Source organism: Lynx canadensis, chromosome B2 (genome assembly GCF_007474595.2).
Source record: "Lynx canadensis isolate LIC74 chromosome B2, mLynCan4.pri.v2, whole genome shotgun sequence".
NCBI classification, from domain to species: domain Eukaryota; kingdom Metazoa; phylum Chordata; class Mammalia; order Carnivora; family Felidae; genus Lynx; species Lynx canadensis.
Window position 1 is genome coordinate 75,522,251 of NC_044307.1, and position 9,798 is coordinate 75,532,048.

The following is a 9,798-nucleotide window of genomic DNA, read 5'->3' on the forward strand; positions in this document are numbered from 1 at the left end:
TTATAGTATGCCAAGATCCTCATATTCTGCTGAAACACATTTGCCAAAATTATTTCCTCCATTACATATGCTATTTTCCCTTTCCTCCTCTGTGTATCCCACATTTCTAAATATATAATTCACTGTCAGTAGGAAAGATAAGTTCTTTTAAAAACACTTATATAATTTATATAATACATAAAATCAGAGACACCTTCAGAGGTTGCACATTCCGATTTGATTTAGTCTTTATGTAGCTTCTGTTTATTTTAACTCTTCCACGGGAAAGAGTGCATCAATATCATGCAATAGATTATTATTAACTCAATATTGAGAGGAACCCAAATGCGTGCAATTTCTGATTTTAAAATTTGGCGTTTTTATTTGAGTCAATATAAAGACAGTGATTGTGTCCAAGATTAACTAACTTCCTGTACATCATAAAAAAGCAAGAGCATCCGTGTCTTGTAACAAGGAAGAACATTAACGTATCTGTTCCTGAAGGTTCATATAACCTAGGTCCTATTGTTTGTTACGTTCTAGATTGTAAAGACCCTGTCACATTGTGTATGTGCCCTTGAAGGAGACTGAAAAGGAAACTATCATTGTTGGCTATATATTTTGTAGGAGGCATTTTGCTAGGTACTTTACATACAATATTTCAATTCTCACCACCATCCTGCAAAGTGAATTTAAGTATTCCTATGCCCTGATGATAGCACCTCCTTGAAGAATGACCCAGATTATGGATACTATATTTGGTAGTAGTAATTTTTCTGCAGATAAAATGATAATGAGATCGATTTGGAGGTTGCATTGTCCAATATGGCAGCCACGAGCCACATGTGATTATTTAAATTTAATCTATCAAAATTAAAAATTCAATTCACAGTCACACTAGCTATATTCCAAGTGCTCAATAGGCACATGTGATTAGTGGCTACTGGATTGGACAGTGCAGATTATAGAACATTCCCTCATTGAAGAATCTTCTATTGGGCGGTGCTAGTTGGAGGTTTACAATAATTAAAACAGATGGGATTTTCATTGCAGAAAGAAGTGGACTTTGATATACAACTGAGTAATTAGTGAGCAAAAATTATTTCAATTTTATTTTTTTAAGTTTATTTTTACTTAGTTTGAGAGAGAGAGAGCGAGTGTGGGAGGGGCAGAGAGAAAGAGAATCCCAAGCAGGCTCTATGTCGTCAGCACAGAGCCATTTGTGGGGCTCAATCTCATGAACCATGAGATCATGACCTGAGCCAAAATCAAAAGTCTGACACATAACTGACTAAGCCACCCAGGTGCCCCAAAACATTATTTCAATTTTAAATGATAATTTATTTTGTGACCAATGACAAAGATGCCCTTAGCATTTCCCCTCAGCCTGACTAATCTTTAGACAGACTTAGACAGACTTCTTCCTCACACTGGAGCCCCTGACCTCCTTTTCCTCAGGTCATTTTCTTTAGAAAATTTTTAATTGGAAATGATTTTTTTGAACTTTGCATTGTATGCAAGTCTTTTATGAGACTGATGCTGGAATGTATGCAAGTCTTGCTGGTTTTACATCTCAGGATGTAGCATCTTGCTGGTTTTACAACTCAGGAATATCTTTCTCAATGACTTGGGAGCCATCTTTGAAATAATCATCAAAGGAGATAGCACCCCCATCTCCCAGTTCCTGTGGGTGGACCTCAGCCTAACTTCAATGGGCACCTTGCTCCATGTTAGAAAACTATCTCCTGTCATAAAGATATGAGATTATTTCTTCAGATAAAACCAATGAACAAACACTGATGGCCTATGACTTCTCCCTAACATTTTCTAGGGCTTGTCCACTACCTCACCCCAGCCCTTCAAATGCCCTACCCTTTTTTGTCTCAGTGCAGTTAAGTTCAGAATTAGTTCTGACATCTCTCCCCTAATGCAATAGCCTTAATAAGGTCTTTCTTGCTACTTAACTTTGGTCAATTTTTGCTTTGACATCAGTTTTCAGAAAATGGAAATAGTCATTCAAAATAGTTGTCTCAGTATGCTGAAAATAGTTTTGATATTTTCTTAATATAAACCACCTATTAAATGGTATACATAGTTGTAATCGTATAGTTGTGTGGGCGAGGTGAAATGGTTTGACTGCAAAGGTAGATCCAATTCCAGGATTTAAGGATATAGAATTGCAATTATATGTAGCTATGCCTGACACCACTTCAACTCTACATATACCGATTACCCAGTTTAACTGTTCTCCCATGAAAGTATAATGGGAAAGGAAACCAAGTTTTTTGATCTAGGAACACTTTCTTCTAGAACATGCTCCTCCTCTGGCTGACCACCAAAGTATACCCCATCAAGGCTTAAAATGGTAGAGCTGGGTTCACTGGGGGAACCTTCCAGCAATCTACAGTAATGCCCCCATTACCCATGGGGGTTACATTCCAAGGCCCCCAGTGGATGCCTGAAATTGTGGATAGTACCAAGCCCCATATGTACAATTTTTTTTCTATATGATAAAGTTTAATTCATAAATTAGGCACAGTAAGAGATTAACAACGATGACTAATAAAAATTATAACAATAAACTGTAATAAAAGTTATATGAATATGGTATGTTTCTGCCTTTTAAAATATCTCATTGCAGGGGTGCCTGGGTGGCTCAGTTGGTTAAGTGTCTGACTTCAGCTCTGGTCATGATCTCACTGTTTGTGAGTTCGAGCCCAGCTTCAAGCTTAATGCTGACAGTTTGAAGCCTGGAGCCTGCTTCGGATTCTGTGTCTCCCTCTCTCTCTGCCCCTCCCCCCCGGCATTCTGTCTCTCTCAAAAATAAATAAACATTAAAACAACATTTTTTAAAATATCTGATTGTATTGTACTTACCTTTCTCGTGATAATGTGAGATTATAAAATGCCTATGTGTGGTGATGAAGTGAGGTGAATGATGTAGGCTTTATAATAAAGTGTGAGGCTACTACTGACCTTCTGATGATTCACTAAAAGGAGGATCACGTGCTTCTAGAGAATGGTGGACTGCCAGTAACTGAAACAGTGAAAAGCAAAACCACAGCTGGTCAGGAAGGAGAGGGAGGGGAGATACTACTGTATTTCCATTAGGATTTTCAAGCCCAGCCATGGCCATGCTTAGCCTAAATCTACCTTTTCAGGTCTTCCTAGAATTTATATTTTCTGAAAATTTCAGAAAATTAATTATTATGTCTTTTGGCTGCTTTTCAGCATTTTGCCAAAGTTGAATCACTATTAATGAAAAATACTTTCTTCTCAGAGAATAAATTCAATGATTTGTTGACAGATTGCTCTTTGGGGTGATTTTCTTTCCTTTCTTACTGGCATCCCAGGACATTTACTTCCATAACTGGCTGAGGATCAGAGAGGATCAAGAAATATTGGCTCCCCCCCAGCTCTTATTCCTGGTTCACTACTTAAAAACATTTTTTTTTTACCAGATTTGAAAAATGATACCTCATGGGGGTGCTGGGGATGACACGAGAAGAATCACATACTTTCAGTAGAACTAAAAATATGTGACAATATATGGATATATTTATACATTTCATGTGCTTTATAATTTTTGGAAAGTTTTCATGTTAATTCTTTTAATCCTCTTAATAGTCTCATGGGGTGGGTTTTAATATTTGCCTATTTTACCAAAATAATGCCAAACAAAAATTCAGAAGCTCAGAGACACTGAGGGGCAATCAGCTTCCCCAAGAGCTGTGTACCTCTACCTCTCACTGCCATTCTCTGTAACTCATGGCAATGTGTGCTTGGGCTCCTACCACTTGACTAAAACTACTCCTACCTCTTTGTGAAAACTTTCCAGTCCTCATCTACCCAGAGTACCATTAGCCCTTGACTTTCTGAGCCATTACCTGCTTGGTCCTTAGACATCATTCTCCTTTGTTTTTTCTGTTGCTAAACCAGTTGTCTTTTTTTCTTTTCTTTTTTCTTTTCTTTTCTTTTCTCCTTTCTTTTTCTTTTCTTTTCTTTTCTTTTCTTTTCTTTTCTTTTCTTTTCTTTTCTTTTCTTTTCTTTCCTTAAGAGAGAGAGGACACACAAGTGGGGGAGAGGGGCAGAAGGAGAGAGAGAATCTTAAGTAGGCTTCATGCTCAGCACAGAGCCCGATGTGGGGCTTGAACCCACAACCGTGGGATCATGACCTGAGCAAAAATCAAGAGTCAGATGCTCAACTGACTGAGTCAGCCAGGCACCCCTCCAATTGCCTTTTTAAGGACTCAACATCTTCTACATTAGAGCTTTCCAACAGACATGAAGCAAAGAGATTGCTTTACCCAGGCAGGCCCTGGAAGTCCAGAACCCCCAGTTGATGGCCATCATTGGAAACATTTGTGTTCTGTGCCCCTATGAGAGCCACCTAAGAAAAATGGATCAGAAAGTATGCCTCTCTCCTTCCCACAACATACAGAACTCACTGCTGTATTGAGTAGCTCTGGTAGAGGCCAAGTTACACATTGACTTTAATAGCCCGAGAAAGAATTTCAGCCTAAAATAGAACTAGAGGATACATAATGGAAAAATCTCACAAATGTGCCCTCAAGAAAATAAAACTTAAGGACTGAGATTTTGATTTCTTGTAAATGCCTGATTCACAGAAAACTGATAATATTGGACTTTTCCTGACAGGGAATTGGTCAGGGCTTGCCTCATATCAACTTTGGGAAGTTTTAGTTACGGCTTCCAGAGGCATGAACAAGAAATGACACAGGTCGGGCTGGTCTCAAAAAATACGCTGACTTGAGCTTTGTTTGTGTGACTGGACTGGTTCTGTTTGCTTGGGGATTTTCAAAGCTGGTCTCCACCTCTTTTTGATTTTCACAGATTCTGACTGAGCTCTCTTCTCTAACTGAGCTCTCTTCTCTTTACATTCCCTGCCTATAAATACAGCCCATCCCAAACCCTCAAGAGACTTGTAGGCAACTGGCTACCATTTGCATGTCCTAAATTGTAATTCCTCTCCTAAATTGTAATTCCTCTCCTACTCCCTAAAAACCTTATCTTTTTGACAATTTTGAGCTTGCCTCAATTTACCACTTTAGTTTGACAAGACCAAAAAGGGTAGTACACACTTCAAGATACAGCTGGCGGGGGGGGGGGGAAGCAAAAAGGGGTTCACCCTTACTGGAGCAGAGATCAAAGGACCAAGTTCTATATTCAAATGTATAGCACCAACTATACTTGTAGTACTCTCCAAGAGTCAAGAGAAAATTTGATTGGATTCAAAATCCATTCTTATCTTTGCAAGAAATTTACTATTACGTTTGTCAATTTAAAAAAAAAGAGCTGATAGCATCTTTAAGTATAATTTCAACTCTCATAAATTTTTGAGTGATTACAAAAATGTTCTTACTTTTTTTTTATTACTTATTTGTGTGAACATTTCTCACCAATGGTAACGACCAAGAATTTGAGAATCAAATTTCCCAGAACAGAAGAAAGAAACCGTATCTGTTTTAAGATGACAGGGCATGTGGATATCCAGAACACTGACTCCGCTATACCAGCTGAGAAGCCCTAAATCCTGTAACACCTCCTGTGTACCACTATTTTGATTCTCAAGCCAGTGTGCCACAAGTCATGGCACCCACAGTGTTTAGCTCCAACAGAACTGTGTTAGTCACGAGGACCATGGATTCCAAGAGCAACAGGGTCTTGGCCTGGAGCAGTCATACTAATTTGGTTGCAAAAGCACTTTTAACCAGACCTTCTACTCTGGATCAGAAATTCCCTGTGATGTTAAGTGGGTAGAGAAAAGCTTTAAAGCAGATATGAGTCTCCAGGGTGCATGAGTGGTGCAGTGGGTTAAGTGACTGACTCTTGATCTTGACTTAGGTCATGATCTCATGGTTTGTGGGCTGGAGCCCCAAATCGGGCTCTGCACTGATAGTGCGGAGCCTGCTTTGGATTCTGTCTCTACTTCTCTCTGTCCCTCCCCTGCTTGTGTGCATGAACTCTCTCTCCTTCAAAAATAAATAAATAAGCTTGAAAAATATCTAAAACAGATATGAATCTAAATTCCAAAACCTGTCAGCAACAGGGCTCTGCATCTTCCTCCTGAAAGTGGCTGTGTTTAACCTGCTCGTGATGCCCAGCTGTGGCCCAGCTGAGGTCACCAAGACTATGAGAGCCCTGTGTTCCCTCACTCCTTGCTGCCTCACTCCTTTCCCTCTTCAAACAGAGAGGAGCACTCTCTGCCCCAGGGAGGAGAAGGCTCCCTCTGCCTCTCTGGCCCCAGTGGCAGTGCCACCAACTGGATCTTACCGAATATTTGTAATGAAGATGCTAAAAGAGCTGCAAAATGTTGTTGCAGTTCCCTGCGTCCCCTCACTGCTTGTCACTGCCTGACATTCCTGGCAGAGACCAGGACTACTGCAGCATCTGCTGGCTGTGGAGAGACTCCCTACCCCTCCCTAGAGGCTGCCTCTGGTGTCCCATTGGATGACGATCCCCAGCACTTTCTCTTGGTTTCTTGCTCCTGGAGAGTGTTGTGAGGCGTTGCATCTTTAAAATAGTGTTTATAAGTGGGAGAGAGCCAAAGCATAAGAGACTCTTAAAAACTGAGAACAAACTGAGGGTTGATGGGGGGTGGGAGGGAGGGGAGGGTGGGTGATGGGTATTGAAGAGGGCATCTTTTGGGATGAGTACTGGGTGTTGTATGGAAACCAATTTGACAATAAATTTCATATATTAAAAATAAAATAATAAAATAAAATAAAATAATAAAATAAAATGTTTATAAAGAAATACAGATCACCTCTTTCCGCAAGGTGTCTGGAAAATTATTTTCTTATCTAGGCCCTTCCACGCTGTGTTCTGAGTCATGTTGCATATTCTGCTGTCCGTGGCTTCGTTAAAAGCAATTTTCAAGAGAAAAGTAATCTGAAAAGATTATACATAACTAGAAAGTTTATCCATTTCATTAAAAACATAAAATCTGGCATTAAAAAGTCAGCTTAAATATTATATAAGTTCAATATTAACACCCATACTTTTTATTTCATTTTCTTGTAATAGTTGTGGAATAATAAGAAATTATTATGGATTGAATTGTGTCCCCCCCCAAACAAAGATACGTTGAAGTCCTAACCACCAGTGCCTCAAATTGTGATCTTATTGGGAAATTGGGTCATTGCAGATATAATTAATTAAGATGAGGTCATACTGGAGTAGGGTGGACCCCCTGATCCAATATGACTGATGTCCTTGCAAGAAGATGGTCATGTGAAGACAGAGAGACTCACAGGAAGAATGCCATATAATAACAAAGGCAGACATTTCAAGCCAAGGAAATCTAAAGATTGTTGACAAACCACAAGAAGCAAGGAAGAGGAAGGACTTCCCTTACAGATTTCAAAAAGAACACAGCTCTGCTAGTATCTTGATTTTGGACTTAAACCCTCCAGAACTGAGATAATACATTTCTGTTGTTTCAAGCCACCCAGTCTGTGGTACTTTTTTAGGGCAGTTCTAGGAATTGAATATAGAAAGTAATAAAAAATTTCACCAAGCCCATATAGGCACCCTTAAATCTCTTATAATTAGCCTGCAATGTGCCATATAAATGCTATTTTCTGTATGTGGCATGATATGTAAAAAGTTGGGTAATAAGTCTTCCACCTTTCCTGAACACATTGGTGTTTCCTAGGAGGTTTTTTCCTTCACTCTCTTCTCAATTAACCCATTCTTGGTGGGTAATCTTATCTACTCAACATACACCTGAAAGTTGATTACTTCAACTCTATGTTTCCCAAGCTCAGATCCCTCCTCTGCACTCCAGGCCCAATATCCAATTGTCTGCTGGACTTGTAGTCTCCACAGTCATTCAAGACTGTGAGACCCAAATGAGATAATAAAAGGAATTCAGGGTGGCTTGAATTCAGATAATAAAGAAAGGCTTGGAGATGTAGGTGTCTGGGTATTACTTCAGGGCATAGCTCTACCATTTTCTTTTCTTTTTTGATAGAGATCTGTCCCTAGGACTTTCCCTGAACCCATTTCCCATCACAGTGAAGACAGGGTTAAGAAGCATTTCTGAGCCTAGAAGAGAACACAGGCGGTAAGTTCTTTGACATCAACCATAGTAACTTCATTCTAGATAGGTCTCTTGAGGCAAAGGAAACAAAACAAAAAATGAACTCTTGGTACTATTTCAAAACAAAAACCTTCTGCACAATGAAGGAAACAATCAAAAAAACTAAAAGACAGTCTATGGAATGAGAGAAGATATTTGCAAATGACATATTTAGTAAAGGGTCAGTAGGCAAAATACATAAAGAACTTACAAAATGCAACATCCCAAAACCAAATAACCCAATTAAAAATGGGAAGAAGACATGAATAGGCATTTCTCCAAAGAAGACATACAGATGGCCAACAGATAAGTAAAAAAGATGCTCAACATCACTCATCCTCGTGGAAATACAAATCAAAACTACAATGAGATATCACCTCACACCTGTCAGAATGGCTAAAATCAAGCATACAAGAAACAACAGGTGTTGGTGAGGGTGTGGAGAACTGTTGCTGGGAATGCAAAGTAGAGCAGCCACTCTGGAAAACAGTATGGAGTTTCCTCAAAAAGTTAAAAATAGAACTACCTTAAGATCCCACAGTTGCACTACTGGGTATTTACCCAAAAAATATAAGAACACTAATTCAAAGGGATACATGAACCCCTATGTTTACAGCAGCATTATTCACAATAGCCAAGATATGGAAGCAGCCCAAGTGTCCATTGATTGATGAATGGATAAAGAAATGGGAAATGGCATATATATACAATGGAATATTACTCATCCATAAAAGAGAATGAAATCTTGCCATTTGCAACAACATGGATGGAGCTAGAAAGTATAATGCTAAGCTAAATAAGTTAGTCAGAGAAAGACAAATACTGTATGATTTCACTCATATTGGAATTTAAGAAACAAAACAGACAAGTGAAAGGGATAGATAGATAGATCTCTCTCTATATATAGATAGATCTCTCTATCTCTATCTACATATATAGATATAGATAGTTATAGATCTATCTAGCTATGTATATAGAGGGAGCATGAAACAGACTCTTAACTATAGAGAACAAGCTGATGGTTACCAGAGGGAAGGTGAGTTAAAAAGGTGATGGGGATTAAGGAGTGCACCTGTCGTGATAAGCACTGGGTGATGTATGGAAGTGTTGAATCACTATATTGTATGCCTGAAACTAATGTTACACTGTATTTTAACTAACTGAAATTAAAATAAAAACTTAGGAAAAAAAAGAATTACTTCTAAAGAATATCATCATCTTAAATTGAAAAGGCTGGCTGAATGTAGTACACTATCTATAACAATTTATCCATATGAAAATAGAGCCAAATATGCCACACATAATAACTGGCTAGCTCATGATGTTAAAAAGAAACTGTTCACTGGACTCTTGTTAAAAGTGGCAAGACAGATTTTACTCAAGCTACGGCAGCATGGGAGAGAGAGCAGTATAGGCTTTTTAAGCTCTGGGTGTGTTAAAAGAAAAGTACTTAAGGACACTGTGTGTGTGTGTGTGTGTGTGTGTGTGTGTGTGTGTGTGTGTCAAGATGGTGTGGGGGGTTGGCCAATGTGTTGATACAATCTTTATCTGCTAACAGGGGTCAAAGTTAGGCTCCTATTCTCCCACAGAGACTAGGAGACAGGGCCCTATCCTTCTTGATGATTACATTTCAAAAGGATGGTCCCACCTCCTCAAGAAAGGCATTCTTGGATTATAGAATATACAGTCTCAAAAAAGAGAAAGGATTTACAATT